Source organism: Chlorocebus sabaeus, chromosome 8, assembly GCF_047675955.1.
Source record: "Chlorocebus sabaeus isolate Y175 chromosome 8, mChlSab1.0.hap1, whole genome shotgun sequence".
NCBI lineage: Eukaryota > Metazoa > Chordata > Mammalia > Primates > Cercopithecidae > Chlorocebus > Chlorocebus sabaeus.
In genome coordinates this window covers 28,223,675-28,239,326 of record NC_132911.1, presented here as the reverse complement: position 1 = coordinate 28,239,326, position 15,652 = coordinate 28,223,675, and the positions used below count along the sequence as shown (strand labels likewise).

The following is a 15,652-nucleotide window of genomic DNA, read 5'->3' as shown; positions in this document are numbered from 1 at the left end:
CATTTTACCAGAACCTAATGAGAAAGAATGGAATCTAGAAGTTTGATTACAATAAAACGACTGATTTATAAAAGGTTTCTTTTATAAAGAAATGTTATTACTGGGACATTTTTCATTAATGACCTGAAAGAGGAACCTTTAGGTTGGCTGATATAACACTATGTTTGGTTTTTTTTTTTTGGAGACAGTCTTGCTCTGTTGCCCAGGCTGGAGTGCAGTGGCAGGATCTCAGCTTACTGCAACCTCTGCCTCCTGGGTTCAAGCAGGGATTACAGGCACACGCCACCATGCCCAGCTAATTTTTGTATTTTTAGTAGAGACAGGGTTTCACCATGTTGGCCAGGCTGGTCTCGAACTCCTGACCTCAGGTGATCCACCCATCTCAGCCTCCCAAAGTGCTGGGGTTACAGGCATAAGCCACCATACACCAACCTGCTATAACACTAAGTTTTCTGCAGAGTAAACGGGCAAGCTCATGGAGATCTGCCACCCTAGGAACTCACAACAGGCCCAAAGTGGCCGAAAGGATTCCTAGGCTAGAGTGAGAGTATGAAAAAACCAACTCAAACTGTTCTTATAAGATAAAGGTCTTGAGAGCTCAGTGATCACCCAGCTGAGGTCGAAGTTACAGACAACCATTCTCTTAAGGGCAGATATTGCCCTTGGACAAGAGAGCAGATAACAAGAGGCTATTAGTTAAGATCCTTCCAGCCCCAAATCCTTCCTTGTCTTGTGACAAGATTCTGTTGAGAGTGATAAGAGCTCATGCGTACTTGAAAGATCTTATCTCCTGGCCAAGTTAGACATTTGCTTTTTTTTTTTTTTTTTTTTGGAAATGGAGTCTCACTCTGTCGCCCAAGCTAGAGTGCAGTGGTGCGATCTCGGCTCACTGCAACCTCCGCCTCCTGGGTTCAGGCGATTCTCCTGCCTCAGCCACCCAAGTAGCTGGGACTACAGGTGTGCACCACCACACCCAGCTAATTTTTTTGTATTTTAGTAGAGATGGGGTTTCACTGTGTTGCCCAGGGTGGTCTTGAATTCCTGACCTCAGGTGATCTACCTGCCTCAGCCTCCCAAAGTGCAAGGATTACAGGTGTGAGCCACCGCGCTAGGCCAACATTTGCATTTTTCAAATTCTATCCTCTGCCAGGGGCAGTGACTCATGCCTGTAATGCCAGCACTTTGAGAGACTAAGGCAGGCAGATTGCTTGAGCTCAGGAGCTCAAAACCAGTCTGGCCAACATGGCAAAACCCCATCTCTATTGAAAAGAAAAGAAAAAAGAAAGTTCTATCCTTATATTTTATCATCAACAAAGTTGTTGCACAATATTGTCTCAGCCCCTCCTGAAACGTCTTCTCTGAATTACAATGTAGTCTTGTGCTATACGTCCTTGGAGAGGTATTACATGAATATTGTTTGAATTGTGTGTGTGTGTGTGTGTGTGTGTGTGTTTGGAGTCAGGGGTGTCTCACTACGTTGCCCAGGCTGATCTCGAACTCCTGGCCTCAAGTGATCCTCCCACCTTAGCCTCCTGAAGAGCTGTGACTACAGGTGCACATCACTGAACCTAGATAATTTTAAAAAAAAAAAAGTTTTTTTTTTTTTTAGAGACCAGTCTTGCTATGTTGCCCGGGCTGGTCTCAAACTCCTCGGCTCAGGTGATCATGCCTCAGCCTCCTGAGTAGCTGGGACTACAAGTGCGTGCCACCATTCCTTGCTTAGTGCTTTCTATCTTTTATAGTTAAGGGTATTTCCTACTGAATTATTCAATATCCTTCACATAAAGGAAAAGAAAAAAGCCCAGGCAGGAATATTGCCATCCTAGGCCTTCCTTGCTTGAGTTTCCATTTATCACCATCATCTCTTATTGAGGAATTTCTAGTTCTTGAGCGAGAAAGTTCATTCCTCCCAGTCCTTCAGAGGACTCTGATCCTCATTTTCAGCCTTCACACACTCCAGGTTACCATGGTCCAGGAGCCGTGTAGGGTGCTAAGTTTATAACATCATCCCTAATGGGAAAGAATCCATGGACAGTGGACATCGCCCATGCAGAGTGACAGGTGGTAGGATAGCAGGTAGAGTGTGGCAAAAAGGCAGATGTCAGCTGGGCGCGGTGGCTCATCCCTGTAATCTCAGCCCTTTGGGAGGCCGAAGCGAGCAGATCACTTGAGGTCAGGAATTCAAGACCAGCTTGGCCAACATGGCAAAACCTGTCTATACTAAAAATACAGAAAATTAGCTGAGTATGGCGGTGCCTGCCTGTAATCCCAGCTACTATAGAGGCTGAGGCAGGAGAATCACTTAAACCCAGGGGGTGGAGGTTGTAGTGAGCTGAGATTGCACCACTACACCCTAGCCTGGGCAACACAGTGAGACTCCATCTCAAAAAAAAAAAAAAAAGAGAAAAAAGAAAAAAGCAGATGTGGTCATCTCTTTCCGGATGGGCAGAAAGAGCCAGGGAGGGCCTCCCAGAGGAGGAGGTGGCGCTTCAGCAGAATGTTGAAGGCTGAGGATTCCGCCAGGCTGGGAAGGTGTGGAGGGGTAGGAAACAGAGGGACCAGCAGAGAATAAAACAGCATGAAGGGTGCAGCAGACTTCTTCCTGGGTGCTGCGAGCTGCAGGGCCTGAGCAGAGCCAGGGTATACGGAGTGATCAGGAGAGGAGTCCCGACAAGGAAGTGACAGGGGCCAGGCAGACACAGCATGGCTTAAGAACAATGAAGAACTTTGGACTCTCTCCTGGCCCAGATGTGAATTGATCATTTCTCCTCCTTGGTTTAGCTTCAATGAGAATTTTAAAAGAGAATTTTTGCTAAAATACAAAGGGAAAAGCAAACAAATGCGAAAGCATAGAAACAAAAAGCTCAGAGATCCCAGATTTCTCAGCCTGCTCCACTAAGTTCTGGCCCTAGATGGGCTTGGCCCCAGCCCTGTTTCTCTCCTCAACTCGGCCCATGCGCATGCGGGACTGCCCAGCACAGGCCCTGTCCATGGGTCTCAACAAAGGGGCAGGTGGGATTTCTGCCCCTACCGGATTCCATGTCTGAAAAGTCACCCCTGGGCCATCTTGCTTACACAGAGGTCGGCTGAGTTTCTGTTCTGTAGCTGCCCCTGGAAGTCTTGTTCTAAATCAGGGATCAGCAAACGTTTTCTGTCAAGGGCCACATAGTAAACATGTAGGGCTTTGCAGGCCATTCGTATCTCTGTCACAGCCACTGAAGATTAATGCAGCGCTGATGGCTTTAGATGGCATGTAACATCTTTAGACAGCATGTAAACAAAAGGGTATGAATGTGTTCTAAGGAAACCTTATAAACATTGAAATTTGGCCGGGCGCGGTGGCTCAAAGCCTGTAATCCCAGCACTTTGGGAGCTCCAGACGGGCGGATCATGAGGTCAGGAGATCGAGACCATCCTGGCTAATATGGTAAAACCCCGTTTCTACTAAAAAATACAAAAAACTAGCCGGGCGAGGTGGCGGGCGTCTGTAAGTCCCAGCTACTCGGGAGGCTGAGGCAGGAGAATGGCGTAAACCTGGGAGGTGGAGCTTGCAGTGAGCCAAGATCTGGCTACCGCACCACAGCCTGGGCGACAGAGCAAGACTCCGTCTCAAAAAAAAAAAAAAAAAAATTGAAATTGAAATTTATATCATTTTCATATGTCATAAAATATTCCTTTTTTTTTTTTTTTCAGACAGAGTCTCATTCTGTCACCCAGGCTGGACTGCAGTGGGGCAATCTCACTTCATTGCAACCTCCGCCTCTTGGTTTCACATGATTCTCGTGCTTCAGCCTGCCAAGTAGCTGGGACTACAGGCGCCCACCATCACGCCCGGCTAATTTTTGTATTTTTAGTAGAGAAGGCCAGGCTGGTCTCAAACTCCTGGACTCAAGTGATCCACCCACCTCAGCCTCCCAACGTGAGATTACAGGAGTGAGCCACCACAACTGGCCTGATTTATTTTTTTATTTTTATTATTTTTTTTGCAGACAGGGTCTCCCTCTGTTGCCCAGGCTGGAGTGCAGTGGTGCAATCATGGCACACTGCAGCCTCAACCTCGCAGGCTCCAGTGATCCTCCAGCCTCAGCCTCCTGAGTAGATGTGAATACAGGTGTGCGCCAACACACCTGCCTAATTTTTAAATTTTTTGTAGAGATGGGGTCTTGCTATGTTACCCAGGCTTGCCTTGAAATCCTGGCCTTAAGTGATCCTCCTGCCTCGGCCTCTCAAAGCACTGGGATTACAAGTGTGAGCCATCGTACCTGGCCTCAATTTTAAGGTTTTTCCTCAACCACTTAAAAATTTATACACCATTCTTAGCTCATGGACTACAAAAACAGACAATAGGCCAGATTTAATATTTTTATTATTTATTAATTTGAAACAAATGATACCAATGTATACCATCTGCTGAGCATCCTCTCGTTGCCAGGTAGTATGTACCACAGAGAGTTGCTATTAAGAATAAATGTGGCTGGGCGTGGTGGTTCATGCCTGTAATCAGAGCACTTTGGGAGGCCGAGGCAGGCAGATCACCTGAGGTCAGGAGTTCGAGACCAGCCTGGCCAACATGGTGAAACCCCATCTCTACTAAAAAATACAAAAATCAGCTGGGTGTGGTAGCACGCCTGTAAATCCCAGCTACTTGGAAGGCTGAGGCAGGAGAATCGCTTCCACCCAGGAAACAGAGGTTGTGGTGAGCCAAGATCGTACCGCTGCACTCCAGCCTTGGCAACAGAGCAAGACTCCATCTCAAAAAAAATAAAAGAAGAAGAAATGAAATAATGCAGTTAAAGCACCTAGCAGAGGGCCTGCACTAAGGTCTCAATCATTGTTAGCACTCATTATTATTACTATTGTTATTGTTTATATACCTTATCTTTAATTGGCAAAACAACTAGAAATATGAGATAACTCTTTTTTTTTTTTTAAATGGAGTTTCACTCTTGTTGCCCAGATTGGAGTGCAATGGCGTGAACTCGGCTCATTGCAACCTCTGTCTCCCGGGTTCAAGCGATTCTCCTGCCTCAGCCTCCCAAGTAGCTGCGATTACGGTGCCCAGCTAATTTTTATATTTTTATTAGAGATGGGGTTTCACCATGTTGGTCAGGCTGGTCTTGAACTCCTGACCGCAGATGATCCACCTGCCTCAACCTCCCAAAGTGCTGTGATTACAGGCATGACCCACCACGCCCAGCCCAAGATAACTTTTTTTGGTGCGGCACGGGGAGCGGGGGCAGGACGGAGTCTCACTCTGTCGTCAGGCCAGAGTGCAGTGGCTCGATCTCAGCTCACTGCAACCTCTGCCTCTCAAGTTCAAGCGATTCTCCTGCCTCAGCCTCCCTAAAAGCTGGGACTACAGGCGTGCACCACCACACCCAGCTAATTTTTATATTTTTAGTAGAGATGGGGTTTCACCATGTAGGCCAGGATGGTCTCGATCTCTTGACCTTGCGAACCACCCACCTCGGCCTCCCAAAGTGCTGGGATTACAGGCGTGGGCCACCATGCCTGGCCCAAGATAACTCTTAATATCCCATTGAGGATCAGAAAATTAAGTAATTTGTGAAACTACCAACTAGCAGACCTAGGATTTGAACATGATAAACCTGACTTCAAAGTCCATGCCTTTTCCATGACATCACCCTACCTCCTGTTTAGTTTATCTGAAGTGTATTCCCTGGTTGGTTGCTAATCCCTGGTCTTCCCATCAGCAGTAGGCATTATCATCCCCAGAGCCTACTATCTTGTGTCAGGATTGGCACAGGACTTATTCTATTCTTGTTTTAACACTTCAACGCCTGTTGGACCACTTAGCTCTTATTTCATGCCAAGGGATCCTCTGCCCTGTAGCACAGAGAAAATAACTGAGCTCAGAACACTGAGAACTTTTCCAATCCTCTCACTTTTCCAGGTTCTTCTGATGACTCATCGCCAGGTAACTTCCTGAAAGTGACTCTCCCAGAATCCTAGCACACCAGGATTCTAACAGTAAACCACTTTACACGTCAGTGATAACTCCAGAAAGCTTCCACCAAAGGTAAGAGGAGTGCCATGGTATAAAAACCATCAGAGCTGTCCATAAAATGTTACTGATGGTACTGTTTGTTCACAGCTTCAAAATTATATTCAAGGGAGTCCACGTGATAAATCCTTCCTTGATTTAGCTCAAAAAAAAAAAAAAAGTCCTCTCTAAAGTTGAATCTGTGTACTTTCTCTTACTAGAATAAGAAAATGATGTCACCCAACCTGTTTCCTTTTCTGTCGTGGCTTCTAAGAGACTTAAAGCCAAATTCTCTGCCAAAATGTCTCATCTCAGGTGTCCCATGAGATTTATTTCTGCTTCATTGCTTTGATCATTTTTATGTTTTATAATTTTAAAAACAGCTAGTATCTACTGTGTCTCCTATATGCCTGGCCCCATGCCATTCCTGACATGCCTTCCTTCTTTCTGCACACATTTCCTGATATACCTTCTTTCTTTCCTGTATGCATTTCCAGCAAAGTTCTTTGACACCTCACCCACTTGTCTATCTACGTGTCTGTCTTCCTCCGCCCCAGTTATAAGCCTCTCAAGGGCAGGCACCATGTCTTACCCATCCTTACCTGTTCTGCTCCTAACACAGTATTGCCACTAATGTAGCACTCAGTGAAAATGCTGAATGAAAACACTAATGGATTTCTAATTCTCCCAACACTCTGTAAAGTTGTTGTTATCTGCATTTCACAGATAAGGAAACATAACATTCTGGTAGGTTAGGTAATTTTTCCAAGGTTCCAGAGTTTGATAAGTGGTTTCAAAGCTGGTCATTGTTTTACTAAACCACCCTAGTGCCTCATTTTTAAAGTTGTTTTATCGTGTAGTCTACAACTCAACTCTCCTGGAAGCAAGCAGGTACAAATAGTGGGTTAATGTATCAGTACTGCTAATAAAGACATACCCAAGACTGGGTAATTTATAAAGAAAAAGAGGTTTAATGGACTCACAGTTCCACATGGCTGGGGAGGTCTCATAATCACAGCAGAAGGCGGAGGAGCAAAGGCACATCTTACATGGTGGCAGGCAAGAGTGTGTGTGCAGAACTCCCCTTTATAAAACCATCAGATCTCAAGAGACTTATTCACTATCATGAGAACAGCACGGGAAAAACCTGCCCCCATGTATCAATCACCTCCCATCAGGTCCCTCCCAAGACACATGGAGATTATGGGAGCTACAATTCAAAATGAGATTTGGGTAGGGACATAGCGAAACCGTATCAGTTAAAAAAGAAAAAGAGGCTCTATCTACCTTTATGCATCATTGTGACGAGTCAGTCTGGCTTTATCCTTAGAGGCCACAAGATTGAGATGTCATCCCAGGAAAATTGTGGTTCTTCCAGATTGCACTCTCTTCCACATCTCTCTCTCTCTCTCTTTGCATCTCTGCTTATCTCTGAATATCTCTCCCTTTAGTCTGTCTTTTGAGTTTTCTGCTGCATGTATCACTCTGAACATCCATGCAGGCATTAAGACCTCCAGGCAATCCCCATACCTGGTCTCGGCTGGAGCAAGTTACACTAACAGGATTCCACTTCTGCATGTTACAGCCCCTAGACGCACGTCTGAAATGGAATCCTGTAGCTCTGGGTGGCTTTCTTGATGGAACCGAAACTCTGTCTGGCATCTGGTACCACCCACCTTCATCTCATATCATCTACCCTCCAACTCTACCTATTCCCGAGTGGCCCCACCCAGGACTCAATGAAAGCTTATATAAAAGGAGTTTATGTCCAAGGGCAACTGACAGAACATCTAGAATAAAGATGGCAGATGGTTGTTACTAGACAGAAAAACTAGAAATTGGAAAAGATATTTGACACGTTGTCAGCCCTCAAATATTTGATAATGACTGAATGAATGAACGAACTCACTCTAACATCACCACTTTTCCACCTTGATACCTAGACAGCCAGCACCCAAACACCAAATTCTGAGCACCCAAATCTCTTCAGCCATGGTAGTCCTATGAATATGCTGTAGCAAGACTGATGGAGATGGAAAACTCGGTTTGTTTTCTGCTTGAAAAGCAAGCCAGAGCACAGCTTTGTCAGTCAGCCCAGAGATTCCTTCTCTGTACCAGGCACTGGTTGTCTTTCAGGGGGAATGGGAGGGTGGGGGTGGGGGAGGGTGGACAGGTTTTGGCTTCACATCCTCCCTTTGCTTGAAGTTGCTCAGTGACCCTAGGCAGTCACTGGATAACTCGGGCCTTACTGTTCTCATCTGTAAAAAGAGGAAGTTGAACTAAATGCCATCTCTGCCACCTTTCAGCTTCTCATTCTGTGATTTGTCCTCCAGGAATCCAGCCAGCATTCTTTCCTTGGACTGTGATCTATGAGATGCCCATTTTAATCTTCCCAATTGCATTTCCTAGTCTTCCTTATCACAAATCTGTCAGGAGTTGGAGATCAGCCTGGCCAACACCGTGAAACCCTATCTCTACAAAAAATACAAAACTGAGCCAGGCATGATGGTGTACACCTGCAATCCCAGCTACTCGGGAGGCTGAGGCAGGAGAATTGATTGAACCTGGGAGGCAGAGGTTGTACTGAGCAGAGATTGTGCCACTACACTCCAGCCTGGGCAACAGAGTGAGACTCTGTCTCAAAAAACAAACAAACAAAAAACAAGTTTGTCACAAGCTCCTAGACTTTGAAAATCTGATCATAACGTGACGTTCCATGGAACTTTTTACGTGTGTGGTAAAATAGACTGAACATAAAATTGGCCATTTTCACCATTTTTTATTTTATTTAAGAGACAAGGTCTCACTCTGTTGCCCAGGCTGGAGCAGTGGTGCAATGATAGCTCACTGCAGCCTCAACCTTGGCTCAAGTGATCCTCCTGCCTCAGCCTCCTGAGTCACTGGGATTACAGGCGTGAGGCCACCCTGCCCAGCTATCTTAACTATTTATTTTTATTTTTTGAGATGGAATCTCACCCGGTTGCCCAGGCTGGAGTGCAGTGGTGCGATCTCGGCTCACTGCAACCTCTGCCTCCGGGGTTCGAGCAATTCTCCTGCCTCAGTCTCCCGAGTAGCTGGGATTAGAGGAGCGTGCCACTACACCCAGATTCTTTTTGTGTTTTTAGTAGAGACGGGGTTTCATCACATTGGCCGGGCTGGTCTTGAATTCCTGACCTCAGGTGATCCACCAGTCTCAGCCCCCCAAAGTGCTGGGATTACAAGTGTTGAGTCAACGTGCTCAGCCTCTTAACCATTTTTAAGTGCAATGATCTATGACATTAAGTATGTTCACATTGTTGCATAACCATCACCATCATCCTTCTCTAGAACTTTTTCATCTTCCCAGGCTGAAACTTTGCACCCGTTAAACACTAACTCCCCACTCCTCCTCTCCCCAGCTTCTGGCAACCCCCATGCTTTCTGTCTCTATGAACTTGACTGCTTTAGGGATCTCATACAAGTAGAATCATATAGTATCTGTCCTTTTGTGACTGGCTTATTTCACTTAGCATGATGTCCTTAAGGTTCATCCATGTTGTACCATGTCTCAGAACTTCTTTTTTAAGGCTGAATAATATTCCACTGTTTGTATTGACAGGTCTTGTTTATCCATTCATCTGTCCATGGACACTGAGGCAGCAGCCACCTTTTGGCTATTGTAAAGAACTTTGCTAGGCACATGGATGTACAAATATCTATTCAAATCCCTGCTTACAATTCTTTTGGGTTTAAATCCAGAAGTGGCATTCCTGATCACATAGTTCTATGTTTCATTTTTTCCAGAACTTCTATACTAGCTCACTGCAGCCTCTACCTCCTCAGCTCAAGAGATCCTCCCAGCTCAGCCCCAACTAGTAGCTGGGACAACAGATGCACACACAACCATGCCAGGCTAATTTTTGTATTTTTTGTAGAGACGACTTTTGCCATGTTGCCCAGTCTTAAGTGATCTGCCTGCCTCAGCTTCCCAAAGTGCTGGGATTAGTCATGAGCCACCGTGCCCAGCCTCAAGGGGAATTTTGTTTTATTTATTTTTTATTTTTTATTTTTTGAGATGGAGTCTCGCTCTGTCGCCCAGAATGGAGTGCTTTTGGCTCACTGCAAGCTCCACGTGCCGGGTTCACACCATTCTCCTGCCTCAGCCTCCCAAGTAACTGGGACTAGAGGTGCCCACCACCATGCCCGGGTAATTTTTTGTATTTTTAGTGGAGACAGGGTTTCACGGTGTTAGCCAGGATGGTCTCGATCTCCTGACCTCATGATCCGCCTGCCTCGGCCTCCCAAAGTGCTGGGATTACAAGCGTGAACCACCACGCTAGGCCAGGGGACTTTTAAATGCATAAACAGCACTGCTTGAGAAGCCAGGCACTGCGGTCTCACTCCCATGCTGGCGCCTGAGGTGTAGGTTTACCTGGAAGGGTTCTCCCACCTCAGTCTTCAGAGGCAAGGACCCACCTGCTGTTCAGAATGAGCCCTGTATGAAAGACCGCACCTGGGGCTGATTGTGCCTCTGCCCTCACTGGTGCCTTAGTACACACTTCTGGGAAATGGGCTAATAATGCTCAATTCATAGGGTTTTTGTAAGAATCAGGGATAGTGAACACAAAACACCTAAGTAAACACTTGTAGAATGAGCCTATTAATCTACCCTACAAAAACCAAAGGGTGGTTATAAAAACCAAATGAAATCATGTCTAAGAAAGCTGATAATGTCTAAGAATGAATGACCATTTGGTCACACATTCCACCAATGCTGCACCCTCATCATTTCTTTCCTAATCACTGTTGCAGCCTCTTAACGGCTCTTCCTGCCTCCTATCCTCCTAAGTCCATTCTTCAGTGAAGTCTCAGAGTAAGCTGCTTAAAGCAGATCTGATCCTGTTATTCTCCCACCAAAGTTTCCAGTGGCTCCCCCTGCCTTTACAAGACTTTTTATGGTGTGACCCCTTCCTCTTTCTTTAGTCTTATTCTGTATCTTTCTGGGCCTCATATTTTGGTACCTTATCTCCATCATTTAAAAACTTTTTTTAATTTAATTTTTTTTTTTTAGACAGGGTCTCACTGTGTTGCCCAGATTGTAGTACAATTGTGCAATCTCTCAGCTCACTGTAACCTCCACCTCCCAGGTTCAAGCGATCCTCACACCTCAGCCTCCCAAGTAGCTGAGACAATAGGAGTACACCACCTCACCTGGCTAATATATATATATATATTTTTTTTTTTGGAGAAATGTGGTCTCACTATATTGCCCAAGCTGGTCTCAAACTCCTGGGTTCAAGCAATCCTCCCACCTTGGCCTCCTAAAGTGCTGGGATTATAGGCATGAGCCACCGTGCCTGACCTTTACCTCCATGATTTTCTTAATGTTTGTCCCCTCTACCTGGAGCACTCTCCTCCCACTTCTGGCTAAAACTTAGTCATCCTTTAATACTAATTTCAGTCATTGATTTTTTCAGAGGTCCAATAGCACTACGAGCAGACATCTATCATCATACCATGTACATACTATAATTATCTCTGGGTTGATTTCCCCAACTAGATCAGCCTCTTAAAGTCAGGTGTTAAACTATTCATCTTCATATTCCTAATCCTAGAACTGTGCTAGGGTGTTTATTGAACAAATACATGAATAGGAATAGAGTGATGTTTTTATTATTGGAAACCTGGATAGTGCATGTATGAGTGACTCTTTCCTTCAGAATAACTGCTTCTATAGCCTCACATTACATGACTATTATTTAAAAATTAGTATCATTAGACAATAAAGAACTTTAAAAAAAAAAAAAATTGGCACCACAAAGGGGGAAGCCAAAGAGGAAATGCTCTGAGTTCCTCTCTGTTGTTCTTTCTCTGTTCCTTTCTCCCTTCAAAATAAATGATGTGTTTTAACACAGAGCTACTCATGTCTTTATGGTTCTTCTGAGAGATGCTTCTGTTTCATCAGTGTCTAAGAAATACACTGGCCCCTACTTCTGAGGTCTTGATGACACAGCCTCCATTAATAGATCCTATGTACAGTGTTTTCACTAGGAGTGAGCTAAAGCTATGAGTCCAGTCTTGCACTTAGTAGGTAAATAATCCTCAGAAAAAATGAGTAATTGATGAGTCAGTCACCTGTTTATGTTAACTCCTCTAAGTGCCAGTCTGGAACTACAGGTCCGTTTTTAAAGTTTACCTCCTTTAGAAGCAAAAACTATGCCAGTTGTGCCTTTTTGGAAGCATACGGGCATTGGAATTTTGTAAAAAACAGTGGATCATTTTTTAAATTAACCTAACGTGTGTATTTACAGTTGATGTTGGAGACCCTTGATCTGCTTATTTTTTTAGTAAGCCCTGAATTTGTATTTAAATTTCTTGATCTGAGTGTCAGTGTCTTTCCATAGGAATCACTTGAGGCTATGGGTTTACCGATGTTTGCAAACCACTGTGCAAAGTTATCGTCTGAATTTAAGATGTCTTTAAACTTCTTTTTAAGCTTCAAATGGTGCCTTCTAGTTCCTATGGTGTCAGTGACTATTAATGACTAGATTTTGGTTTTCTCTTTTGGGTTTACTGTCGCTCCAGGGAAGTCAAAATGGTAATCACTAACATATATTAATTTTTTCTTGTTTTTAATCTTTTAAAGATTTGTTTCTTTTTACTCACAAATACACAATGATTTTTATTTTTTGAGACAGGGTCTCACTCTGTCACCCAGGCTGGATGGAGTGCAGTGGGGTAGTCTCGGTTCACTGCAACCTCTGCCTCCCAGGTTCAAGTGATCCTCCCACCTCAGCCTACCAAGTAGCTGGGACCACAGGTGCTCACTACCATGCCAGCTAACTTTTTCATTTTTTGTAGACATGAGGTTTCTCCATGTTGCCCAGGATGGTCTTGAACTCCTGAGCTCAAGCAATCCTCCCACCTCGGCCTCCCAATGTTCTAGGATTACAGGTGAGAGCCACCCCGCTCGGCCTCACACCACTTTTAAATGAATATTCATGTGAGATGTGGAATAGTGTATGTAATAGGCAATTCATAATTTCACATTTTGAAAAAGAACTGATAATTCCAGAGCAAAGTTAAGGACCAGCAGGAATTTCTGCTTAACAAAATATTTAGAATCCCAACAACGTGAGACTTACCTCCTTTCCCTGGGGATAAGTAAGGTGAGAACAATTTGAAAGAATTTTCTTCAGTTCTGGGGATGGGGAGAATTTTCTTATTTTTTATTATCTCAACAGGTATGAACGTCTAGCAAAAAAGGAATCTGAGTTCATTGCTAGCATTTTAGACTTGGAATGAACAAGAAATGTAATGTTAATAGTTCAACCTTCTCAGAGGCAGAAATGTTTTAAAACCAAGCTTGCCTGATTTCCCATCTGCTTCCTTTTATCAGCAAATTCGTTAAGGAGGATCGTGTTTACCTGATGAATATCTTTCAGTTTTCCTAATTATAACCTTTATTACTAAACACCTAAAGGAGTTAACAAGTAAAATCAACCAATTCGTATTTATGGGAATGAAAATATAGGGTGAAGGTTTTAAATAAAAACATACCTTTAAAAACATGAATTACGCTACATGGGGGATAAGGATCAAAAGACAACGTGCTTTGCCAAAGCTTGAAAAGTAGGCAAAGATGGGGTCACCTTAGACTTTCAGCCTGGAGCCTTCAGGGCAGGATATTCTTACCAAGGGGTGAGACTGAACGGATGGAGCCTTGCAGGGTGACCCAGAAACAGGCTGAGGACAGACACCAACAAAATTCAGCATTCCTAGCGCCCCCTATTCCCAGGCTTCCAATCTGCCAAACTTAACTTTTGAAAAGCTCCAATTGTGGGATACCAAATTAAAGTTAGCTGTGCTGAGGGGCTCGCGGGTACAGCTGGCTTTGGGGTCCGCATTCTGTGGTGTCCTCTGGGGTAGGTATGTTTGGGGCTGCAGGGACGGGAGGGCACCCACGGCACGGGCTTACCCACGGGGACGGCGCCTCCTGACAGCGCGCGAGGCGGGAGGGTGGCAGATGCCGCTTACCCCGCACCCGAGGCAGCAGGGGTTGGGACCCCCGCCCACAGTGTGATACGGACCCCTGCTGACAGCCACACTCTCCCAGCTCTCACACATTCCCGCCTCTGCAGAAACCCAGCCCAGCCCACCGCGGAGTTCACGTCCACACTCGAGGCAGGAGGCATGCACCGCGAGCTTGCAATAGCCCGCCCCAGACACCCAGAGCAGGCGCCCCACGTCCGGCCCGCGGGCAGGACAACGGGGCCAGACAAAGAGTTTTAAAATCGATCCCCCGGGCAAAGCCCAGGCTACGGCGAGAAGTGCGAAGCCGTCTCTAAATTTTAGCAGCTCGCCGCTTCTCCCATTAGCACGACGAAGAAAAGACTTCCCACTCCCGAAAGGGAAGATCCCGAAGAGCCCCTACCTCGCTGCAGCGCCAGGTCCCGCGGTCTCCAGCGGCTGCCACTGCGGCCGGCAACAGGGCCAGCGGCCTGGCCCCGCCCTCTCCACGGTACCGCCCCCTGAGGCCCCGCCCCCGGCCCTCGGCAGCCCCGGCCCTGCCGGCTCCCGGTCCCACCCACCGCCCCCCGGCGGCTCTCGGACCCGCCCCCGACCGAATGCCCCGCCCACCGCCCCCTCGGCGGCTCCCGGCCCCGCCCCCTAACGTCCCGACCACCGCCTCCGCGTAGGCTCCCGGCCCTTTCCTCGGAGGACCCGCCCTCGCCGGCTCGCGGGCCCGCCTTCTCGAGGCTCGGCAGCTGGGTTCAAGAGGTAGTGCAGGCCCCAGAGCCCGGTGCATTGTGGGACGCCGCAGCCAACGCCGAGCCTGCGCTGCCTCCTGGCGGGCACCGCTGCAACAACACCCGCACCCGGGTGCACGCCGCGGAGGGCTAGGGCGCCGAGCGCGGAGGGCGCAGAGTCGCTGGGGTCCCGGTAAAGCGTGACAATGAGCCGGATGCTTAGAGTGCGGGGCCACCTCCCGCTTAGCGATATAAGGAAACGCGAAAGCAGCGTTAAGACTAGGGCAAGCTTTCGAAACTAGGGAAAATCATTACAAAGGGTCAAACGAAATGACGTCAAGGGGAGGGAGCAACCTGTACGCGTCGTTTTTATTTCTGGGGAAACCACAGATCCGCTCAGTCTAGAGAAGAACGGGGTTCCGTGTGACAGGGGCTAAAACTGGAATCCCGAACTCTTCCCATACATGCCCCGAGGAAAAAGTTTAAATGGAATTAAACAAATTACACAAAAATTTAGTGAAAAATGAGAACATAACAAATGACTAGTAAGTCGCTACTTAAATAAGATATGAACATTGTCACTACGTGGAAATACTTGTCATGCGATGTTAAGTAAACACAAGACAGCACGTGGCCAGTGATGTCAACTGTGGCAAATCTGCGTGTCCACGAACAGAAGCAGCAGCTTCTGAGCAGCTGAAGAGTTTAATGCGTCTTAAGGTTCTTTATTTTTATTAGATCAGTTTTTAACGTTTCTGAGTGGTTGGGACTAATCCTAATTGTAGATGGCATTGCAATATTTCAGCTTTTCCTCACTGTAAGTAATAATTTTAAAAAGTGACTTAGGAAGAAAACATTCTGAGGCGTTAGGGAACCATTCTGCAAACCCTGGTGGGGCACAAACGGAAAAGTACATTTA

General features: G+C 46.1%; 1 protein-coding gene across 1 annotated transcript in view; it reads right to left on the bottom strand.

The window, feature by feature from the left end:
- The window catches only part of EXTL3 (exostosin like glycosyltransferase 3), a 136,706-nt gene extending 122,212 nt beyond the window's left edge, over positions 1–14,494 (bottom strand). The window contains exon 1 of the mRNA XM_007962056.3: positions 14,418–14,494. The gene's annotated coding sequence lies outside the window, so the exon portion shown is untranslated. The remainder of the gene's footprint in view (positions 1–14,417) is intronic.
- Positions 14,495–15,652: the final 1,158 nt, after the last annotated feature.